Source organism: Lycorma delicatula, chromosome 9, assembly GCF_047948215.1.
Source record: "Lycorma delicatula isolate Av1 chromosome 9, ASM4794821v1, whole genome shotgun sequence".
In the NCBI taxonomy this organism is placed as follows: Eukaryota; Metazoa; Arthropoda; class Insecta; order Hemiptera; family Fulgoridae; genus Lycorma; species Lycorma delicatula.
In genome coordinates, this window is record NC_134463.1 from 83,984,892 (window position 1) to 84,011,582 (window position 26,691).

General features: G+C 31.1%; 1 protein-coding gene across 2 annotated transcripts in view; it reads left to right on the forward strand.

The window, feature by feature from the left end:
* The window catches only part of LOC142329814 (protein scarlet-like), a 104,472-nt gene that overhangs the window by 38,632 nt on the left and 39,149 nt on the right, over positions 1-26,691 (forward strand). The window lies entirely within an intron of this gene.

Consider the following 26,691-nt stretch of genomic DNA (forward strand, 5'->3'; position numbering starts at 1 on the left):
AAATGAATTTATTGTATTAATTTAAAAAGATGAAAAAAAATTAAGAATTTCAGATTATATAATTTTTTTTATTTTTTGCTCAATAACAATTATAATTACAATCGGCTCTGCTGCGGAGCCATAAGTAAGTTTCCTGGCAAAAGCACGTGATAAGAAGATCGTTAAGGAATCCCCAAAATAAATAATACACAATAAACAGTTGTAAGCAAAGTTAAAGTCAAATATGAAATTTCAAGCTCACTCATAGATCACAAACCAATAATTTCAGTACCATATAGTCCACAAAACAAGCATTAATAACAAATAAAAAAGAGAAGTAACAAGAAATTAGATACGACACCACTAAACTTGACGGTGTTAGATTCCAAACTGTTACGCAGACCCCAAGTCGAGTACATGGGTTCGTTTCAACCGTCGGACGTCTCTGCTGTTAGAGTAGATTAATTGCAAAGTGGTTTACATGATTCTCAAGCCTCTGCAGGTATTTGACATTGCGTCGTTGTGCAATCTCACGAACCGATCGGAGCTCCAGATAATCCTGAATCTCATCATTTCGCGTGAACCACGGAGCTTCGGCAATTACCCTCGCTACTTTGTTCTGAAATCGTTGTATAATTTCCACATTACTAGTACTAGCCGTTCCCCACAATTCCACACCGTACGTCCAGATTGGGCACAGGATAATCTTGTCTGCGAGGATAGGCCGGGGTTTTCGTTAACGGCCAGGATAGCAGTGTCATCAGCGAACTTGGCGACGATGCAATCATCCAGGACCGGAATATCCGCAGCGAATATAGAATACAACACAGGGCCCAGCAAAGAGCTCTGAGGGACACCCGATCCAATCTCAAAGAACCTTGAAAACTCGTAATTACATTTCACCTGAGCAAAACGCCCCTCAAGATAATTCCGCAAGACTACGAAGTAGGGTTGAGGAAATTGTAGCTTTAACTTGTAGAGTAAACCAGGTATCCATACCATATCAAAGGCCTGTTTGGATGTCTAAGAATGCCGCCGAGCAGAATTTCTGCTCTTCCAGACACCCACTGATGATTCTGATAACTCTATGGGATTGTTCGATTGTGGAATGGCCACACCTAAACCCAAACTGATGGTCCGGAATTATCCCCTTACTCTCCAACACTGGCCTAAGCCTGTGCAGTAGTAGCTTCTCAAACAATTTAGATTAGACCGGTAACAGACTAATTGGTCTGTTTATATAAATTATATAGATTATATAAATGATGAAAAGCATTCGATATTTATGAATTTAAAAAAGCTTTTTTAACAATGGCATCATTACGAAATAACAAGTTGAAAAAAAGAAATTAAGTCAAAAATAGATTCGAGTGGAAGATTTCATAATATGCACACACGTCTATTTTTTCTCCGGGTTTACACTGCTTTTTGCATTGGCTTTTTTTTAAATTTTTTTACTGGTTTGGACGAGGTTACTTTGTGGTAGATAATTAATTGATGTGTTTATAAAGTTTTGTGAGATTTGATTGACGGACTTCAGAGATATTTGATTTTTTTTGTTTTGTGATTTTTCCCTCATAAGAACCAGTGTTTTAGAATGGAATACAGGCGGTAAATTATTCTAAGTTACAAGTACTTGCAGATTAGTGTGTCGTAAGTTGTTTACTAGTTTTAGGACTTAGATAAATTTCAATAATTTTTCACAAGAGAATTATTCTAAGTGACTAGTCACAAAAGCGCTTCATCAATAAGAAACGCAGAGAAAGATAAACTATTGTTTCACACACCGAATGAAGAGATTGGAGACAAGCTCGGCAAAATTCTGGAACATTGGACTCGAAAAATAGACGCAACAGAAACTCTTATTCTTATTGACCAAGAACCGAAGAAAAGAGTGCCACAAGGTCCGGCTTGGTCGATTGTGACCATCAAGAAAGAAGGAATGGTCTACGCAGACTTATGGAAACAGATCAAATGTAGTAATGGCGAAGATTTGGCTGCGGATATCTTATTTGTTAAAAAAGGCAGATCTGAAACTTTGGAGTTAAGGGTCCAGCAAAAAGAGAAGACGTTAAGAGACGTCTGAGTTCTAAAGATGCAGATGCTATGGTAGAAAATAGGTAACATAAAAACTAAAGAGACAGTTTGTAAGGAATAAATCAGAGAATTTAATGTTGACATAGAATAAAATGTAAAAAAAAATAGAGGGAACCTGAGAGTCTCTTTTCAAGGATGAACATGTGTTTCTAGTTAAATTTACCAGCCGAAAGAGTGGATTTATAAAGTAAAACACAGGTTTGAGATGCCTCCAAAATTACAACAAATAACCAACAGATAAAATGACTTTTGAACCTCAGGGTCTCTTTTCACGGGTTTATTCGAATACATTAAAGAGAACGGCTTCTTTCAATGATGAATGTGTGTTCACATTAAATTTGCATGTTGAAATAGTTGATTTACTGAAAGATTCATAGTAAAACATATGCTTTAGATGCTACCTTATTCGTTTTAGTTTGATATTTAATGATAATTTACTATAGACTGCTGCTGATGCCATGGGATACCGGCGGAATCTCCACTCTATAACGAGACGTCAGTTGTCAATCATTATTTAAATGAAATAATAATTATTTGTTATGTAGATTAGATAGATAGGTTTAGATAGATATAGAATTGATCTTTAATCTCTATTTATTGTTAATCATTAGCTTTATATCATTAAAATATTTTTTTTTTAATTATTATTATTATTATTAAATTAAATAATATGCAACCTTTAACCTATTACTGTTGTTTTATCATAGTACCTGTCAAGGGAGAGTATGTAACTATATTATTATAAATTAATAAACAATACGTGACTGTATTAGGCTTAAAATTCTAGCGAAATTCGCATATGTCAATTCACCTGAAACCCCTTTTCACTATGAATTTTTCAATAAATCTACTCCTTCATCTTGTAAATTTAAGAAAAACTATGATGATGTTCTACATCAATCGGTCATCATTACTTTAAGCAAAAACGAGGTGTAAACATCATTTTTCAAGTTAATGATTCTTTTATTGTATATGTTCCTTCAGATTTGCGAGACTAAAATAATTTCATACAAAGCCCCAATATACAGTAAATTTATCGATCAAAAGCTTCTACATCACAATTCATAGTTTGTTATAAATATATTTTATTATAACATACTGTAGACTGTATTTGACATCTGGGGATTTCTCATAGCAGTTCATAATTAGTTGTTTCAATCTATTCATAATTAATTGGTTTTTTATATATTGGTTTAGACAGATATTACAATAGCATTTATCTTTAATCTCTACTTATGTAAATTACAGTTTTTCTACATATGCTCATATGTGTATTTCATATGGTATTTTCACCGATTTTAAGCTAATTATCGATATAAATACGGATTTATTTAATACTAAATGATGGGAAATAATTTAAAGCATGGTATCATAATAAAGAAAAGAATCAAAAGAATTAATTGAATTTTACAATAATAAAGCCGACCATCAGATTCGAGGATCAGAATTTTATAAGTCGTTTTTAATAAAAACAAAAGAACTAAAACAATTACCAGTTTATAAGAAATTATTACTTATCTGCATTTTGCATACTTTAAAGAATAAAAAAAAAAAAAAAACAACTTGACCGGTTTTTGAACAAGTAGACTACAGAATGCGAATGTTTGGCACCTTAATCCGTTCAGCTACACCAACACATTACTTTTTAGTGAAAATTGTATTTCATAAGCTTCATGATATCTTTTTCGTATAATGAATGTATAATACCTTATTTATATTAGACGTGTTTTCATGTCGGTTCTAAGTTCTTGGTCCAAGTAAGGAAAAAAGTGTCTATTTAACAAAACTTTTTAAATAAGTCATTGCGGAAAAAATAAATTTTTTTATTATTTCAACTAGATCTTTTTTTTTTCAATCACAATACAATTACGTGATAATGCAACAAATCTACGTTTAATACATTATCTAAATTTGGAACATCAATACCTTTATATAGGAATATAAAGATTTTTAGAGTGATTAATTTCATTTAAATCTGATTGTGTAAGATCGTTAAATATTTATATATATATAAAAATTTATTTTTATTCAAATACATTTACAGTGGATCGATGTTACAATGTTTAAGTACAGTCTAATTAATATTAATTAGAATCTGTAAACAATAAATTATCAGGTATTGATAATGTTATGTCTTCATAAATTTTCATTACAAGTTATTTGTGACACAATTTGTTTTCTCATGTCTTTTATTTAAACTATTCTTTGTTTATTTAGAAATTATATTTCTATATTTAAATTTATCTGCATCTACTGATTTATATTTATTAATATTTTTAAGAAAACATACCATTATATAAACCTTTTTTTAATATAATTATATGATACGCTACTTGAATAAAAATGATTAAATTGCACATCTAAAAATGATATACGTTTTACTGTAATACTTTTGTACGGAAGAAATAAACTTTTACGATATCTATGGTATACTTGAAGTCTTCATTCCAAGAAAATTCATGTAAAGAATTTGATTTAACGCTAATAAATTGAAAACACTAATACCATTATCGTTTTGAATTTTACATACGAACAATTTAAAATTACTATTTTGTTTTATATGAAAAATAATTTTTATTTTGATGAATAAACATCAATTGTAACTATATTGATTGCTGTTTTTGCAAATAATGAAATATCATTGCGATATGGATATATTTTATGTTACTATATATATGTAAAATTTTAGTAGCGGTCATTTGCATCAGCAAAATAAAAATCAAGCTTTGCCTTCACGTAGGCCTCAAACGGACATCTTCACATCCAACCTAACATGATTCCCTCAAGCTAACTGACCGAAACCCCGGAAGCGCGAATCCCGCACCTAGTCCAGATTTGACAGCACGGTTCGTGACTGTGAATGCCTCAGAAAAAGGAACGAGTTGATAGGTAAATCAGACTTACACTCATACCGATCAAAATTATGTCTTATGCATCATAGAAATTCAGACCTACACCAAAATAAGTCGATCAATTTAGGTCACCTAACAAGGGGAACGTAACCTCATTCCGGTCCGCGCAGGAGCCGGGGACAAACCCCCCCACCCAACCCGATCCCATCATGGTGTCTCGCGTGGCATTACCAAGTCACGATCAGGACCGTCACCGGGGGAGGGAAGCCACGCCCCCGGTCGCTCGGGTTACCATACCCCGGCGGCGTGGCCATCCCCAAAGCGAATCACAAATACCAATATAAGCGTGGCACGATGGCAATGCGCCTACCTCTAACCAATCCAATGCCTAAGTCGGAAATCTAGCCACCCGGGATCCTACCACGATCGAATACCTCGGTTAAACTCTCACTGCAGACCTGACCAGGGCGCGAAGAAAATCAGCCACTATAGACCACTCCTCGTGGATCATCCAGTTAATACGGAGATCCAGAAAGGAATGTATTCTCTCAAGTTCCATAACAGCTCGTGAAGGTTCGACCTCGCATCGGGGACAGACGTAGAGGACGTGGTCCACTGTATCATCAGTCCCACAATCCAGGCACTGATTCGAATCCACCAAACAAAACCTAACCAAACTCGCCCGAAAGACACCATGCCCGGAGACAAACTGTGTTATATACCGATTGGGGGATATCCATCCAATCGCACCGAAATCAGACACTTTAGGAAATATATAGTAGCGACTTGTGGGGGATTCGTCCCACCTGACCTGCAAAGACGCAAGGCCCCGGTCTTCAATCTCCTGCTTTCGTTCTGACGTCAATAGATTATTTACCTTCGAAAAGTAGCGTTCATTTAATATTATATTTGATTCATTTTAAACATTTTCATTATATATATATATATATAATTATAGTATCATGTACATAACGTTTACACAATAGTATATTATGTTGAGTCAAAATGTTATTGATATAAGAATCTTCTAAAAATTGCAACTCTACCAAAATTCCCGATAACGGTTCATCAATAGCCAAGCCAAATGGTTGTTTATAATATTGATTTGTGAAACTGCATTCACAACATATTTTTATTATATTAATTAATTCGTTTGTATAATGTTTATTTATTTCATTATTGTTGTTCAAATGATTTTAATGTTAGTTAAAGTTTTATTTAAGTCTATATTAGAGCACATATTACAAATATCTAAAGATATACATTTTGTGTTGAGTTATTTCAATGTAACAAAATTATGTCATGATGTTGGGAAAGAATTTAAAAAATTGGTTTTGTAGTAAAGAATTAAAAAAATTAATAGAATAATTTGGTAGCTCAGATTTGAGCGACCAAAATAACTGAAATAAAATCGTTTCAAACGGTCCAAAAATCCACTAGATTTAGTAATTTCTGGTTCATATTTAAGAGAAGGAACATGCTAAATATGAATTTAGCATGTTGGATATCAAAAGATTTTTATGACAAATGTTATAAAATTATAAAAGAATGTTTCTTCAAAGCTTTTAAGGAATATCAAAACAATAATGCTCAACTGCGATTGAAATTGTGAGAACTTGAAAGTATTGCAGAAAGATTACGAGATGAAAACCATCAACTTGCACATAAAACTTTATATCATATATTTAATTTTCCCATCAGATTTTTACAATAAACACCAATACTTAACGACAATATATTCAGGATAATGATTCTTTAAGGCAATTAAATTTAGCTGGTGGAAAAATACAATAAATTTATTGAAAAACAGATTATTTCGCGTTTAATAATATAAATAATGTAAACCGGTTGAACTATAAAATACACTATGATTTAAAAAGTACTTTTAATTTTGTCATTTCGTTTTTAGGAATCATTTCTGCAACCATAGATTTAATCTCATTTTCTACGCGTGTAGTGATGGTAGCTTTCAAGAGACCTTCTGATGTAATAAAGAAACAAATTAAATTAATGGAATTAATTGAATTTTTATAATAATAAAGCCGATGCACACATTCACACTTCGGCTTTATATGAGGTTAAAGGTGATAACAAAGACGAAACAAGTAATATTAATACAGCTAAATTTAGTCAGGTAGAATTCCACACAACAAAATATTTCATATAAAGACAACATTTTCACTGTTAATGATTTTTTTAATGTATGTCAGTTTAGGCCACCGAGATTTGCAAGACCAAAATATTTCATATAAAATAATTTTTAACAATAAACAGCAATCTTTAACGACAATATTTTCAAGGATAACGATTCATAAATGATTATAATTTATGTGTTGAAAATTTTCACATATATTATCCGTATTTAATACAAATCTTTAAACAAATTTTACGTAGATTAAGAAAAAGATAACCCATCAATAAATTCATCTAATTGATCTAGTTTTTCATTAATTTCTTGTATGACAGCTATTATTGGTTTAAAAAATTCAGCAAATAAAACATTTCCTTCACCCATGCTGCACATCTACGTTTAAAAGCTTTATCAGGCTTACCAATTTCAACCATTTTTTCTCCTTCGTGTGTTTATTTCTATAGAAAAATATAAAATTAATAGTCTTTTTGCGTTAACCTTCAACGTTGCCTTCGATCAGCGTTCAATCAACAACTAAAAATTTATTGATACCGTTTTTATAGCGATCTTTATCTTTATCGGAATCTTTATCAATAACTAAAAAACATTAGTGGTTTGCGTTCTAAACATACTCGCATATTGATTTAAAAGCATCAAACAACATTTCAACGTTTATATGTTCATTATAAATGTCTTGAACGTCCTGTCTGAATAATATAAAAAGGATAAAATGCACATAATCCTTTTATAAAAAAGGATTGAATGCTACATTGAAATTCGCTAGAATTTTAAGCCTAATACAGTCTCGTATTCTTTATTTATTTATAATAATATAGTTGCATACTTTCCCTTGATGGGTACTGTGATAAAGCAACAGTAATAGGTTGTAAGTTGCAGATTATTTAATTTAATAATAATTTTTTTTTTTAAACGATATAAAGCTAATGATAAATATAGATTAAAGATCAATTCTATTGTAATATCTATCTAAACCTATTTATCTAATCTATATAACAAAAAATTATTATTTCATTTAAATAATGATTGACTTGTTATAAGACTTTGTCTTATAAGAGTGGGGATTCCGCCGCTATCCCATGACATTAGCAGCAGTCTATAGTAAATTAGTAAATTATCATTAAATAACAAACTAAAACGAATAAGGTAGCATCTAAAGCATATGTTTTACTATGATTTTTCAGTAAATCAACTGTTTCAATATGTAAATTTAATGTGAACACACATTCATCATTGAAAGTAGCCGTTCTCTTTAATGTATTCTAATAAACCCGTGAAAAGAGACCCTCAGGTTCAAAAGTCATTTTATCTGTTGGTTATTTGTTGTAATTTTGGAGGCATCTCAAACCCGTGTTTTACTCTATAAATCCACTCTTTCAGCTGGTAAATTTAACTAGAAACACATGTTCATCCTTGAAAAGAGACTCTCAGGTTCAATCGTCAAATTGTAGTTGTCAGGGATCAAAGGTCAACATGACGATTGAATATGAGGTTTTCATACTACTAAAGACCGACACCCGGCCGCTGGGTGGTGCCCGGTTCCCCCTGCCTGACGGTTTGAGGCAGGCATAGAGGTAAATAACATAAAGTGTATAGACTGAGCCCGGCCGCTGGGGAGTAACCTGGGAACGACATAGTCGAGCCCGGTTCACCCCTCTCCGATGGCTTGAGGCAGGAGAATCGAAGAATCAAAAGATCCAAACCGGCGACCGACCTGCCGTGCCGGACATACTGCCGGTAAAAAAAAAACCCACCGGGTTGGTCTAGTGGTTAACGCGTCTTCCCAAATCAGCTGATTTGGAAAGTCGAGAGTTGCAGCGTTCAAGTCCTAGTAAAGCCAGATATTTTTACATGGATTTGAATACTAGATCGTGGATACCGGTGTTCGTTGGTGGTTGGGTTTCAATTAACCACACATCTCAAGAATGGTCGAACTGAGAATGTTCAAGACTACACTTCATTTACACTCATACATATCATCCTCATTCATCCTCTGAAGAATTATCTAAACGGTAGTTGCCGGAGGCTAAACAGGAAAAAGAAGGACATACTGCCGGTGGGCGAGAAGGCTTGTTTGAATTAAAGGAAACTCTCCTAGGTTGTGTTAAACTTGACTAGATGCTGCTCAGCAGAGCAGAGGAAAAAATCAAAAATAAATCAATTTATTATTTATTTTATAATTTGGACGATGAGCAAACCATATAAACATTTTATGTGAAGCGATTCAGACCCAGTTGTTTTCAAATAAATTTTATGTTTTGTCCAATGTTTATATTATTAAAATATACATTTGAATGGATGTTTTTTTTTTTTTTTAACGAAAAATAAATCAACATTTATTTCATTTAGGAATCTTAAGATGAAAAATCAAAACAGTAAATAATGGATTAGAAACAATATAATTAAACTAATTTATAAATAAAAACCAACATTTATAAGATTAAATGGTATTATGAATGTTTTATTGATTAATTTATTGAACAAATTGTGAAAAAATATATGAAAAGGAAATAAAATTGTCATAAAGAGATTAAAAAACAATGTGATATGCGGTACGGCACAAATGTATACAAATGTATGTAACGAAAATCCAAGATCAAACATATAAAGTAAATCGGTTTAAGAACTACATACGCAGTACAAAACCTCTGACGAGCCAATATGCGCCGTAACGCATAGTAGGTAATTAATACACGGCATCATAATTGCCCGTACAGCAAGATGAGTAAATTCCCTATTTTATCTGCCGCAGCGAACGTGTTAAACAATATGTAATGCTAAAATTTTTGCTACAATTTTGATGATTACTAATTCGATAATCCTACATATATTAATTACGTATGGTATAAAACGTTTTGTGCCCGCGCGTATATGTGAGTGTGCGAGTGCGCATAGTAACATAGAGTGGTTTGCACACTCATACTAAATTTAGGTGATGTATATTATGTACGGATATAAATTAAATCATTTGTTATTATGCGCATTACACAAACGAACAGAACAGTAGAATTTTCCGTAAAATATACTAACAGGAAGGCCCTTTACCGATTCATTCCCTACGAATTCTCAAAAATCCCGAATAGCTAGAAAACTAAACTTTTATCTAAAAACGAGGTCTTTTAGGAACAGAGAATTTTGACTTAGAACTCTTAAGGCTTCATATAAGAAATGGATGGTAAAATAGATGCCAAAGCGAGAAGATCTGAAAACCTAGAAAAGATATTATCCCAAGTATTAAGATATTATTTTCCTCGCTCATCCCAAACGGATGAATGGTATAAAAACTTTCTCCGTAAGATAAAACTAGCAAAAAAAAAAAAGAAGCAGATTAATGATGAACTCTTTCGTACAATTCAAAACAATATTTTGTCTTACGAGAAAGGACCTTATTTTGCTTTAATGTAATAAGCTTTTGTTAAGATAAATTTTGTAATAAATTACAAAATCATTTTACAAAATTTTCCTTCTACATTATTTAAAATATGGACAATTTAAAAAAATTATTTATTAATTATTAAATTTATCAGATTATGTAATATGAATGTTTAAAGTAACATTTATTCAAAGTTTAAAAATTTTATTGTAAACCGCTCTTAAATAATTAATTCTTTAATCCGATTAGTACATAAAAATACATTGTATAGATCATGACACAAGATAAATTATAAATATAAAAACAAATTATAAAATAAAAAAGAAATGTGTTTGAAGTCCATTTTAATTGTTTAAATAAAAATTAGATATTGTTAAGATAAATACATTAATTATGTTCTTCAACAAATTTTTTTAGCTATTGCCGGGTCTGGGTGTGTGTGCATATACACACACACACACCCAGACCCGGCAACACTGTACATGAAAGTATATAGATTAGCAGCTGCTGTCACCGCTACCGGCTTGCTAGGCCTAACGTAGCTGAAGACGCAATGCAATGTAAATGTAAAATGTAAACGTACCGGTAAACATGTAGTCTTAAACAGACTCATTTCGACCACTCCTGAGACACATTCATTTGGTTAAATGAAATCCAGTCACCAAAGAACACCGATATCCACAGACTAACATTCACATCCAAATAAAAGCGACTGCTTTTACAAGGACTCGAATCTTAGAATTCTCTACTTCGAAAATCAGCTGATTTTGCTATGACGAGTTTAACCGCTGGCGGGTTAACGTAAATACATTAAATATAAAAAAATTATTACAAAATAAACTACTCAATAATTATTACTCATAAACTATTGAAAATAATTTCAACATATATTTGAATACTTACTGAAAGCAGTTAAATCGTGATTTTGGTTTTTTATCATTATTCTTTAAAAGTTCACCAACAAAATAATATTGCTCCAATAAAAAACCCTTTTAATTGTATTTTAAATCAATTAGTAAGATTTTTCAAGTAGTTCGGTAATTTGTTAAAAATAGTAACTATAGTAATGTTTAGCTCTTAAAAATAGTAACGGAAACATAATAAGGCCCTCTCAAGAGAGCAGAAGTATTTTGTTGAGTTATAAAAAAAGCTGACAATACAAATGTAGGACTTTCTCGTCTCTGTGGGTTGTTTCTGATGCACGGTTTATATACACAACTTAATTTAAAATAGCTATCGTTTTATTTAAATATAATATTTTTTTCGTTTATTTAATTTAATGATTCTAACTAACGCACGCTCGAATACCGTATTTAATTCGCGCGGGTGTGGCGGTACTATCGGCGACGTTCGACACTAACTAAACTAATATAATTTCACAACTTATATACATAGAACAAATTTCGCTTGTACGGTGGGCGGACTGGTGTACCCGTGAGACCTAACGCACCAGATACCGAGTCGACCGGGCTATCGAGTTCAAGACCCAGCCAGACCGAGTTACTTTTTTACACTTTAAATATTATTTATTTATTTAATTTTACCGCTCACCTGTGATGTTACAACACAGCAGACGACTACAACAGCATTTTTTAGGGTAGGGGTACAATTTTGTAAAAAGCTTTTTATTTGCAGATTGTGTTATTTTTAATTGTTAACAAATGTTCCTAAGAAAAATATGACCTAAATTAGGTGAAATCTTGAGGTACGTGCTGTACAGCCTCACCCCTTCACCTTTTAAGTTGAAAATTTAATGGCATTAATGCCCCATATATAGATGTAACCCGACCAAGTTTGGTCAAAATCTGTCCAGTAGTATTGGAGATATAAGGTGATACACCGAACACACGTTCATACGAACATTAACATCCGAAAAATTTCCATCCGGTTTTTTGGGTTCCTTATGTGTTAAACGATAAGATCCGTTGAAAACTGCATATACCCAAATTTGACCGATTACAACACTTTCCCTTCTACAGCTATATAGTTCGACTATAGCGCTATATAGACGAGATAGTAAAACCAGTTCCACTGTCCAGTTTGGTAAAATTAGATATTGTTATTCTTTAAGAATAAGTGACAATTCTTTTAAGCAAAGATCATAAATATAAAAACAAGCCAATGTTGCATTACTTCTCTTTCCAAGTCCCTCTGCACCTCTATCTAGATGGGAAAGTAAAACCAGTTCCACTGTCTGGTTTGGTAAGAGTGGATATTGTTTTTTTTTTTATGAATAAATAACCATTCTTTTTAACAAAGATCATAAATATAAAAATAAGACTATGTTGCATTACTTCTCTTTCCATCTCCCTCTGCACCTCTTCTCTCTACGTGTTTCTGTATCGTTCTCTCTTCCTTCTTGTGACAGAACAATAATAATATTATCTACACGATTCATACTCATGGGTGCAAATAATGATCAAACAGCCCGTTTTTGTGTCTTTAAAATTCATTCTGCTGTTTTGAGGAAGCCCCAAAAGATGACATTATACATAGGTATAAAAATATATGTTAGCATAAAAAATATTTAATAATGATAACAAACTTACTATTTTATCAAAATGCTTCAAAGAAAATCAGTACGGCTTGATTTTGTCACAAACTCAATATGATCATTCAAAAAAATTTCCACGAGAATTTTCCATCTAATAAAACACCACGTTAATTAATTAACCAGTTTCAAGGTGAATTATTCCCTAATATCCCTAAACTTTTGGGAACCTATTTTGAAACTTAACTTTCAGCAAAGATAACGGCTTAAACATTCTATGAAAACATATCTATTCGTTTTCCTTTTAAACCGCTTATAAAAGGGTGAAAGCTGAATTATGGATGGATTTCATACTTTCTGAATACTGTGCGACCCAATTGAGGTATAAGCTTTGGTTCTGAAAGTAATACTAACATTATCTGTAAAAGAAACCTTTTTTTTAATCAAGATTTAAAGTATTAAACTCGACTTATTTAAACCGAGATCAAAGAATTATGTTAAAAGTTAAAGAGAATCGTAATTATTTCTCCTTATTTTTTTCTTCCATCCAGCATATTAAGCTTTCTAGTCATTTATTCATTTATTCCTCATATTTTTGAATACGTCAGCGATTGAAAATTAATCTTAAATGGAGTAATAGGGAAGAAAAATGATAGGCTTTGGTTGTGAGTGATATTATTCTCTTCGAGAGCATCATTTGGCAGGAGTAAAGAGGACAGAGCACTTTAATCTGGTTCAGCATTAATTTAATATCGTATACTGTAGGAAATTTTATGAAAATGTTTATCAGAATTTCTTTAGATTATATTTATGTGGAGAAAAATTTTATAATGTAGTTTTTTATTTCCAATATGTATTCTTTAAATAGTGGCGAATAATTAGAGAAAAAAAATCATGTGACCGTACATGAGATTGACATTCATAAAAATCCTTATTCGTTGATTGGATTTTAAATTGACTTAACTATGCATTCGCATAGTTAAGTCAATTTAAACATTTAGTATTCGAATATACTAAATGTTTACTTGATCTTAAATGATAAAAATGGGTAAAGGAGGAGCTTAAAAAATGAGGTATTTGCCCATTAAAAAACCAAGTACTTAATACATAATTATTAGTGATTAGTTTTATATATATATATATATATATATATATATATATTAATACTTTCTCTCTCTTACGTAAATTATATGAATAATATTTTATCGTTGATAGAATTTCTGAAACAGTAAGTAAATTTTTACTAGTAATTACATTTACGTTGGCACAATTTATACGTTTAACCACCGGGTTGGTCTAGTGGTGAACGCGTCTTCCCAATCAGTTGATTTGGAAGTCGAGAGTTTCAGCATTCAAGTCCTTGTAAAGGCAGTTACTTTTGTATGGATTTGAATATTAAATCGTGGATACCGGTGTTCTTTGGTGGCTGGGTTTCAATTAACCACACATCTCGGGAATGGTCGAACTGTGACTGTACAAGACTACACTTCATTTACACTATTACATATCATACTCTGAAGAAATACCTAAATGGTAATTCTCGGAGGCTAAACAGGAAAATGAAAAAAAAATTGTATACTTACAATATTGTAACATATTTATTTCGACTTTTACTGTGTTAATTACTACTAGAACTAGTTTTATTTATTATTTTTACTCATGTTAGATTTTTATTGTGACATGCCAGATATGACTTGCATATTTTATATGCTTGTCTTATACTTATAAGTATAAGAGATTTAAATTACTTTGTTTCTTATTTAATTTTTGATTATTATTATCATTATTTTTCATCTGGAGGAAAATCTTACATATTCTTTACAAACATAAATTAAATCAATATAGAAATATGTTAAAAGTCTTTTTTCTAGCAATAACAAAATTATGTTACTTTGATTTCTGAAAATCAATTATCGATAAACATTTAATATATTAAGATAAATTAGATTTTTTTTTAAATTTTTATAGTAATAAAAATATTAAGCTTATTGTGATTCCAGTACAGAATGTTTTGGATGATAAGCAAATATATAATAGTTGTACCTTTTTTATACCTAAATTTAAAAAAAAAAAACGAAAAAGGTTAAATCAATAGTTTTGTTATATATTATAAAACGCAATCAAATATTTGCAATCTGTTTCTTTGGAATAATGAATAGATTGTGAATGTCTATAATTTATTTGAAGGAGAAAATGTCCAAGATTAATTAATTCTGTTATATTTCGTTTTATTTTGGTTGACACCCTGTAACAGCTGCCGAAGGATGATAATAAACTGATTATTTTTGTAGTGTGTGAAAAAATATCGTGCCTGATCAGGACTCAAACCCAGATCCCTTCAGTTGAAAAGCAGAGACACTACCAATTCACCACTACTTTTTTTAATTTTAAAAATCCTTTCCATTAATAACGTTAAGGATAAATTTATTATATTTAACCTTAAATAACATTAAGGAAATTAAAAAAATAAAGATTTTGTATAGTGATGCTGGTTTTTATAATAAAAGGCCTAGTTCAGTCTTCAGCAAGGCTCTGTTATTTTTTCTTGTACTATTTCATAATCTCATTATTCTTGTGAAAATATTTATAAAACATGTTCCTGAGAGCATAATACTTCAAACAAAAGTATTTTATATAATTAAAATAACTACATACTACTTAAGTTTTTCCAATAAATTTTGCATAATGAACCATGTACATTAACACAAAGTGTTACATATATTACAATGTAATATTTCTATCACATTGTCTTTTTTTTTGCTTGATGACATCACCACACAAGCTTAAAGCTTGTGCATGGGTTATGGAAGTGGAATTTTGTAGCATATTAAAAATATCATGCCTATCTGGGATTCAAATATGGGTTTATTATATTGGGTAGTTTATTCTGTGTATTATAAATCATAACACAAGAGTTTTAGTTGGTATGACATTAACACAAATTGCTTTCCAAAAAAATTGTATAACCATTTTCAAGATAACATGTATACAATGCCAGATTTACAAGGAAAGTAAAACATCAAGAGATTTTTCCATTGACCTGTTCTGAGATGAATAGATTATTAATTGATAAAGAAGTAAGCCTTTCTTCTTCAGCTACCTGGAGCAGAAAGCGTGTTACGGCTTTAAAAGATCTGTATGTCAAAAATCCTTTAGAATAATAATGACCAACATTTTTTTTTTTTAAATAAATAAGTAAAATTAAATGCAATGGATCATTTACAAAGGTAACCTAAAACCCTTGTAGAAAACGTGTCAGTTACCTCTTCATTTTAAAAGATATGTTCATTTTGTTAAAAGAACATATCTGATTGTCATATTATATCATATTGTCAAATGGACATATCTGATTATTTAATCCAGCTAATCTGGATTAAATCTACCACACAATTGCTAGTATACTTGTACATGCATGTATTATATATATATATATATATATATATATATACTTATATTTTTATTAGGGGTCCACACTAACACTGATATTTAATTATAATTTGTAAAGAAAAAAGAAAACTTTTTCCAAAAAAATATCTAAATATCAATATATTTTTTTTTTCTTTTACACAACTGAGTAAATAGATGCAACCATAAATCCACAAATATATATATATATTTATATGCTGACATTTTTTCATCAATATAAAAAAGGGGAAAAATCAGATAAGGGTGATTAAGTAAAACTGATTGAAACTGAAATCCATGAACAACCACAGATTTTTATCAGTGCTCATATATGAAACAAATTCTTACCAGGCAGATAAAAATTCTCTGCAGAATTAATAAAAACAAATTGGATGTAAAAATTTTAAGAAAACTGAAAAATGTTTTTTGTTATAACTGTATGTCACAAATATATAGATGAAATATCAAAAGAGCGAATAAAAAAATAGTATCCTCTCTCGCTAAATCAGTTAAGACAAAAAATTACCTAGAACATTTCCTAATTTCTCTGAAACTAAATTTCTGTCTAAAGAAAACAAATCACACAAGAAAACAGAGAAAACAAATCACACAGAAAACAAGATCCACAGACCTTTCTCTTTCTCCCAGAATTTATTACCTACCTTGAAAAATGTAATATTTATGATGTTTTGATCATTGGTATGTAAAACACTGTAAACATTATCAGTTTATAATCATTCTAATTCCTTATTAAGCATTTTATTATATTGTTTTATACATATCTTTAAGAGAATTTTAATTATCCCATTTATTATCATATCACAGTCATTTACTGAAGGACATTAAAATTACAAAACTACTATAATAAAATGAAAACAGTTCATGTCATAGACAAGTTTAGATTAAAACTGATTCCTAGAAAAGGTAATAATTACTAATTTTAATAAAATACAAATAAACTTATTTTATTTTCACTTCATCTTATTAATTGTACACAAAGCAATTTATATGTACATTTCAAATTCTAGTAAGATTTAGTTGCATTTATATGGATTTAAAAACTAGACAGTGAATACTGGTGTATTTTTCCCAAGTTGAACAGATTGTAACATACACATTAGGAAAATAAAATAAATATAATATTTAAATTCCATTCGATTTCATGAAATTTATTGTGTTTATTGCAAACTTTCTAATAAAAAATTTATTTTAGTTTTGCATTACATTAGGCATAGCCTACAACAACATTAGATAAACTTTAGTGATAGTTTAACTATCACTAAAGTTTATCAAATTATATCTATTTTATATATATATATATAATATAATTATTTATATTTTGTGATAAAATATTTACATTCACTTATTCAGCAAAAGAAATTTATTTTCCCTCCTGGTAAAAAAATGCTAGCGACATAGTCAATAGACAAAATATCTTTTCCTCCCCAGAAAACAGAACACAGGAGACATAGTCAAAAACTACTCTTGTCAAAAAGAGCATCTAAAAAGACTTGTCAATATTTATTGAAAACCCTGAAAACACAAAATAATAAGTGTGTAAAGGCTCTTGTAATTTTAAAATCTTTCAGCCATTTCTTACGAAATTTAGTCAAAACTCTCAAAACAAAAACTTGTCTGTGATGAAAATTATTAAAACACACATTTAAGAATCTATTAAATGAAGTATAACAAGGATGTAAAGCACCCTTGTCATTTAACATCACGCACAAAACACTTATATTAAAACCTCAAAAATACATATCAGTAAAAAACAAAAAAATACATCTAATTATAAAATTCTCGATTGAGATATTTGATCTTTCTCTTGTTTAAATCTATCGCCTTGGTTTCTTTTTAGGCCATTCTTTTTTCTTGTTCTCCATTTTTCTGAAGGCCTTGATATCAATTCTGCGGTGTCTGATACATCCGAGATCGATCCTTCAGTTCCTCCGGTGGAAAAGATGAGAATCTCCTGCTGCCGACATCAGATTACACCGGCTCCATTGGCGCAACCAGAAGCACATCACAATTGAGACTGGATGTACTCACTGAAAAACGTGTGAGGCAGCCAAGTGTCTCACCCTCTCAGCTAAAAGCCTCTGTGATTTCTGAGGTGCTCCATTGTAGTTTTCCCTAAATCTTCCTTTCCTAAAATTGGTATTTCTGGTTTCAGAACTGGTTTCCGGTCGCAAAATTGAAATTTGTTCAATCTGAATTTTAGTTTCAGGTTCCTTCATTTTTGTTTGAATTTGCGTTGCTTTTGAATTATTCAAGGCTCATTTTTCGGTGAAGTAAGACTCTGTTGTTTTGGTAGACCTGCTTTTGTTTTAGATGACTTTGGGCTGCTGTCCTTAAATGTTCGGTTCTTTAATTTCTGATCAATTATTCTTTCTACCAATGTTGTTGAGACTGGCATAAGTTCTGTTATCATGTCCTTAAGTTTGACAGTGACTTCAAGAGCAGCAGCAACCTGTGCATAAGTCATGGCCTTTGGTGTTCTGCTATGCACGATTTTCCTAACGTCAAAATAACTGACCTTTTGAACAGTCTTTACTTCCTGAATCATAATTTCTTCCTTATATTTTTGATAATTCCTTGATCTTGCACTATGTAGTCCATTACAGTTTACACATATTGGCGGGTCCCTGCACCAATCATCCGGATTCAATGGGTTGCCACACATGCAAATCTGTTTCCTCGTGCATCTCACAGCCGTGTATCTGAATTTTTGACATCTGAAACATCGCAATGGTGTTGGGATGAATGGACACACATCAAGCCTATGAAAACCTGCCTTTATTTTCTCTGGAGTTAGGTCTGTTAAATGTTAATACATGTGACGTGGAGGGTAAGACTTCTCCGTTTCGCTGAGTGTTTAGCCATCAACATGCAATGACTCCCTGTCCACAAAGTTCATCAACAATTTCATCTTCATTGCAGTTAAGCAAATCTCTGCACACAACTACTCCTTTAAAAGTATTTAGAGTACCATGTGGTACAACCTCAACATCAATAAGTCCAATCTTCTTTGCTTTTAATAATCGAGACAATTGTAAATCATTAACGGTTTCAACAAATAATCCCGTTGCAGTCTTTGTTGTATGTTTAACCAGTCCTCCAGCCGCTTCGGTGACGCCATGAGCTATCATGAAGAGGCTGATCTTAGAAAAATCACCATCCTTTTTCTTTATTATTAAATACTTAGGAATAAGTTTACTCTTAGGTCGAACCTTGGTACGATTCTTCTTTTCTAGAACTATAAACTCTTCCTTATCAGTAAACTCAATGCTCTTCCTCCTCTTCACTACCGTAGAAACAGGTTCTCCAGAACGAGGGTTTTTACATGGACCTTCTGCCTATGGAAGTTCTTATTTCTATGGTCATATGCTTCGCCAGTCAATATGTCGCAAGGTGAGGGCGGAGAGACGGTTGGGTGTGACCCAGATAACTGATCCTGCCTGGGTTCCCCCAGACAGCCGCCTCCCACAAATTTAACCCAGGCCGGGGATTCAGGTACTACCTGACCCACGATACCAACATCCCAGGCTCGCACCTAGCAGTAAAGGCTCCCATCTGATTTTTAACATTCTCCTATAGCACTGCATTTCAAAAGCTTCTAATCTTTTCTTGTCGGGTACTCCGATCGTCCAAGTTTCACTTACATATAAAGCGACACCAAACATATACTTTCAAAAAAATCTTTTCCGGACGTTTAAGTTAATTTTTTATGTAAACAAATTATATTTCTGACTGAAGGCTCCTTTCGCCTGTGCTATTCGGCATTTTATGTCACTCCTGCTTCAACCATCTTTAGTAATTCTACTTCCCAAATAACAAAATTCTTCTACCTCCATAATTTTTTCTCTTCCTATTTTCATAATTAGTGGTCCATCTTCATTATTTCTACTACATTTCATTACTTTCGTTTTGTTTTTGTTTATTTTCATGCAGTAGTTCTTGCGTAGAACATCATCTATGCCGTTCATTGTTTCTTCTAAATCCTTTTTACTCTCAGCTAGAATTACTACATCATCAGCAAATCATAGCATCTTTATCTTTTATATATATATAAATTAGTTAACAAAATATTAACTGTTAATCAAGAATGTAAATTTTTCTTTACAGGGTACGCTATAATACATACGGAATGTTCCAAGAGATTCCTATTTTATAGTCATATTCCTTGGTCTAAAATAATGAAAAATATTCATGTTAATATGGGTCTGAAACACGTACTTTTTGAATTTTTTTTTTAATAAAATACTTTTTTCTCTGATAGTTTCAGAGAAAATTGTTGTAATACCCAAAAAACTTACTTTTGAGTTTTTTTGACATAAAGTCACAAGTCAATCCTGACATTGATAACCTCAATAACAATCATTCCTTGCTAGGCTTCATAGAAAAAGTGAGGATATTTGTTTCCCATTGAATTCTTCAGTGAGTTAAATTGCATGTCAAGCCAACCGAATTTTGAATGAAATTCAGATCTGTAAATGACATCTTCATTCTGTTCAAAAAAAGAAAAGCTGCTTAGTGAACAACATTACTCTCACGGAATGCAACATTGAACTACTACCTCTTGTAATTCAAGTACTTTACATGTACCACAGAAGCTTAACAAATAAAAATTTTTAATTTGTAAAAGAGGAAACTGATGTAAGTAAAGTAAACTGTAAACAGAATGTTTAAAAAGATTTGACTTTCATTTAAAATATAGCAGATCAAAATGGGATCAAATCAGCTGATTTCAAAGTCGAGAGTTCTAAGGTTCAAACTGTAGTCTCTCTTACCCTTCAAATCATAATCTCCCTTACAACAAGAAAGTATTATTACAAGACATATTTTTGCCATCATCGAATCTGCATTTTATAGAAGTCAGTTGTGAACAAATAACAGGTAATTACTATTATAGGTAAATAATTATTATTCTTTAACCTTCATGTTAATGTGATTGTATTATCAGATTTATGTTATCCATGTATTACTATTACATTATTCATGCTATGTTATATTTATTTAAGGGAACAGATAAATAAATGTAACTTGATTAATTTATGACTTTTACGTGTATATCTATAAATTATCATTCATTATCTATTTTACTTGTTATTCCTATTTTGAAAATAAATGTGCAACATTTTTATAGTCTATTAAAACCATAAATCAGTTGGACAAACTAATGGTTCTCTTTATAAGATCGAGGTCTTATGTTTTCAACAAATAAGTAAAAAATTTAAACTTGCAAATTGCATTAACATAGATGAACAATAAATATTTATAATCAATCCATTTAATTCATGTTTCGCAATTTAGCTGCAATTATTCTATGGAATTAAATAAAATATACTTAACAACAAGATTATGTTTAATGACAGTATTACACACTAGAATTTTATTAACAAGACAATAATTACATTCCATAAAATAAATAAAATACACATAATGAAACGATTTTTATGTTGACAGATTCACAGACTAGAAGCTCATTACAGAGAATTTTATATCTTTTGTATAACTTGTCAATTGCAAAACTGGCTGACTTTCCCTTTAAACCTGAATAAAATAAATTTGTACACTGTGCAATTGAAATTTTTCTATTTCATGTTCTCACATTTTTTTATAATGTACATAATAATTCTTCCCCCAAATGAACCGAGAAAGTGTACAAACAATTTCTTCCATAATAGAACATATATATTAATCAGTTTATTTTTTTTTAGATTTATGATGTCCATTATATATCCTGTTCTTTTGGTAGACCCAGCAAGTGTATCACTGTGAACTGATACACTTACTGATATCAATAACTTGACATTTCAAGTCAACTGATTTCAGTTGACTTGACATGCTGATTGCTGCTGAATAAAACAGAATTTTTTTTATGCTCACTGAAAAAGACAATAAAAAATCCATATAATTTTTCCTAGTAAACCTGACATTGAAATGATAATTATTTTGAGAATTGTTACACATTTTTCATTAATGACTTGTGAATCACACCAGCTCACCTTCATTTATTACAGTTATTGTAATATTTTATATTACTATTATATATTATGAAAAAAAATTTAAAAACCAATTAGAATAATTCACATTTTGGTTTACATGTCATAGAAAGGAAGTTTCATTTTAAAATTTTGCCATAATATTTCAGTAAATGATATTGCACCTGCTGTTATGAATATGAGTATGCAAATATAAGCAAACAATCCAACATAATCCAAACTTACAGTCTGAAAAGAAAGTTATAACATCTTGTTAGAGAAAACTTATGATGCTTTGCGTGAATCATAGAGTTCTAAATAAAAAAATGATTCTCTGTCTGCTTCACACTTCCCTTTGATAATATGGTTTAATAAAGAGATTTCACAGTCTTGAAAGAATCTTTTTAAAAAAATAGAAACCATTATGTAAAGCATTGTCCTAATTTTTAAAAATTATTTTAAAAATATATTGTGGCATTTAATTTTGAATATTAGACTAAACCCTTTTACCAGTTGATAATAAGGGGAAGTCAAGTTTTATCCAATTGACACGTCAGCCATACAAGTTAAGTTTTTTTTTATACTACCTCTATTGATGTGAAACAATATCTTTGACAAGTCAAAAAAAAATATATATATGATGTGGTGTTAGTACTCCGTTAAGAAAGGCTACCTGTCCAGTTTTGAAATGGTGAAAGTATAGCTGACAAATACGGTTTTTCACCGTAGAATAGTTGACAAATACCCCATGATACTAATCCATGAAAAAAAGATTAATTAAAGTGCAAAAGAAGGGGATGATCACCTCACAGAAGAATTATCTTAGGTAGAGTTTACTATCACAAATTATTTCAATAAATATATAATAGTAGTACATTTAGAGGAATATTATAGCTTATTATGAAATAAATCCCAAATTATGAAGTAAATCCTAAAAAATTATTTAAATGCTTATCACAACATATTCTTTCTTTTTCATCCTCTGGATTAATAAATCTTTGGACTTGCACCAGAAATAAAAATACTTCTTTTGTCTTGGTAAACCAATATATTTCATTGTCTTCACCAGAACCTAAATTTTTAAACCACATTAAAGTTACAAAAATTAGAATATAGCTTTGAAATTTGCCAATGATTTTTAGAAAGGTTTGTAAATAACATGTAGTTTTTTTTTATATTTTATGAATAGATGATAGTCAGTAAGAACAAATTAATATTGATCCAGAGAACTGGAGATCCATGGATTTTGCAATGTGAGCTAGAATGTTACATTATATATATTATACTATACTAAAAAGGATTAATATATCTAATTGTATACAAGAGAATGTAATATGCATAGAATTGCATATACATCTGCAACTTATTAGTTTCATGTTTATTAATTGTTCTACCAGAATAGAAGTCTGACTGCAGAACAGTTTTAATAGTTACAATTCCAAAAATTTACAAAATATCTATAAAAATTTTCGGCTTACAAAAGAAGAAATTACAACTGATTTCATATCTACAAAAATATCAAGTTTACAAAGAAAAATTAATAATTGGATCAAAGATTAAAACAAAAAATCTGATGTGGACACATAACTTCCTTGTATGCCTATTAAATTACATCTACACACTTTTTTTTTAAATGATAAGTACATAAAATTTTATTTCATTAATAACTTCTGATTTTTTTTTTCTTTGTTATTGAATTATTATTCATCATAATTTTTTTTCAATGAGAGGTTAATAATTATTAATAAATCAGTATATTTAAATTAAAAAAACAGTAGATGAAGTCTAATTCAAACCGATGTGCCTTCCCTTCTAAGACCCAAAGATTTCATTAATTAAAATTTCATTTGTCTATAACTCTGGAACCAATGAAAATAAGTACCAATTATATCGTTAAAAAGCTCCCTGTGAGGGCTTATTACTGCAGTTAAGAAAAAGTCAAAAATCCAAATTTTTATTTTTATTTTTGGTTTTTTTGGACACTTTTGGTTCAGTCGATTACAATCAAAAAGGGAGGTGCACAACTAGATGTTACAAAAATCGTAAATCCAAAATATCAACATCCTACGGCTAATCGTTTTTGAGTTGTGCGAGATAAGTACGTACGTACATACAAACTTCACGCCGAAACTAATCAAAATGGATTCAGGGATGATTAAAATGGATATTTCCGTTGAAATCTGAAAACCGAAATTTTTCGTGATCACAATATTTCCTTTACTTCATACAAGGAAGTAAAAACAAAGTAAAGTTGTGAATTAATCAATTTGTAATTAATGAGATATCTGTCTTTCTTGAAATCAGTCATTAGTTGACTATACACGTGTATCAAGCACTTACGATATCTCCATACTGTCGCTGAGAAAAAATTAAGAACAAAAACAAACACATCATAAAATTCGTCGTACTCATGGAATTTTGATTTTTTTCTTTTTGACTTGATATCACTACATAAGCTTGAAGCTTGTGCGTGGGATATGGAAACGAAATTTTGTAGCGTATGAAAAATGCCATGCCTCAGCGGGATTCGAACCCGGAACCTCTAGAGACGCTATCACACCACATCGGAGATAGGATTCTGTGTACCTTTACTGTTTCAAAGTAAGTTTATTTTTAACTTGTTCAAACAAGTGGTTAAAACTTGTTGTTGTAAAACTTGTATTTTAAATTCTTAAATTGTAGTAAAACATTTGTTTTTTATGAAAAGAAAGAGAGTTGTCCATTTAATTAAAAGTGAAGTATTAAATAACTTCTTAATCAATTTCCATAATTACAAAACAGATTTTTAACTGGTAATAAATTATTAAAACTGAACAAAAAACAATCTCGATTTCACCTGTTTTCAATTAGTTCCCTTGATTTTAACAATTTTATACCTTGCCACTGTATTAAATATAAACTGTATATCAGTTATATCTAAGTAACATTTAGAGGCAAGCTTTGATACCTCGAGAGCGATTTAAAGAAAGAAAATATATAATACAATTAATTAATGCGGTGAGAAAGTTAACACAACGTAATTTGAAGAGCGTTGCAAAAAAATTTCTTCTAAGGGTGTTAATATATATGTCGTTATGTTATAATACTCACCATCTGAAGTACTGATCAATAATAATGCCAAGGTATTTACGGGATCTTACTTCAATAATGAGACCAAATTTTCAAGTAGAAGGAGCTCCTTGATTAAAACAGTCGCAAAATAATACAGTAGTTTACTTTTTAACAGTTAGTTAAGATTTAAATTTAAGGAAAAGTGATCCACCATCTATGCCTCAATCTAAAACCCTTTTCGTACATTCCTTGTACTTATTTTTGAATGAAATTTTTTGCATTGGATATGATGAAAGGATTTCCATGTACAAAGTAGGAAAGCGTAGACTACTTAGTCCAAAAATTGTAAACTCCTGAATTAGAATTTTTCTGTTAGATTAGGTTGTTCAAATAGAATCTTGAAATTTTAAAGGTTTTAGGTACAGATACTTTCCTGGTGGTTTTAGCATCCCTGAAACTTTTCAACATCTTCGTTGGGAAATTCTCTTTTAAGCAATAGTATCACTTTAACAGTCACTGTTTTCAGGTCCATTTGGAACTACAATCTGTCACAAACATTACACGCTGTCCAAATTCATTATTAAAAAAACGTTTTGTGGATGTGCTTTGTAGGAAACTCCTACGTTTTCCTGAAATGAATCGGTCGATGCACTTTCAATGTCGGGAGTACTTCCTCGTCCAACTCTATTATAGTAATTTCTTTAATACCCACGAAATGGAACTGCGGGCTATTTTTAGCGAGCTACAAGCGTTGCTAGAAATATCGACGCCATTAAAACAGAAAAAACGGCGACCCAAACGGATGAACCCCGTGCGCTCGATATGAAGAATATTCTGGACGAGCAATTGTCAGACGAAAAATTGATCGGGCTGGCTGGCAAGAGGTGGCCGACAGACTTTTCACCATGTGTGCAGCTGGTGGCCAATGCTGGACAGGCTGAGGGCGATATTTGCATGTTTAAAAACATTGAGCGCCGGCGGGGATCTGTGGGAGTGGCTGCACAGGTTCCAGAGACTATGCCGAGTGATATCATAAAAGAAGAATCGGTAATTATGGGGAGGAGCGATGATAAAACTATTCCGGGTAAATAAAAGGTATTTTACGATTTGGCGGAAGGTGAGGTATCGCGTTACGCGCCATTTTTGTAGCTGTTCAGGTAGTGGAGATCTCACAATCACCAACATTTGTTCTGAGGGAAACGTGGGTGCGGCCGTTAAACGAATTCTGATATACACCTTTAGAGGGCGAACTGGAAGAATCAAGATGGTTATACTACAGGTGGCGGCAAAGGCACAGATTAACGGCTCCA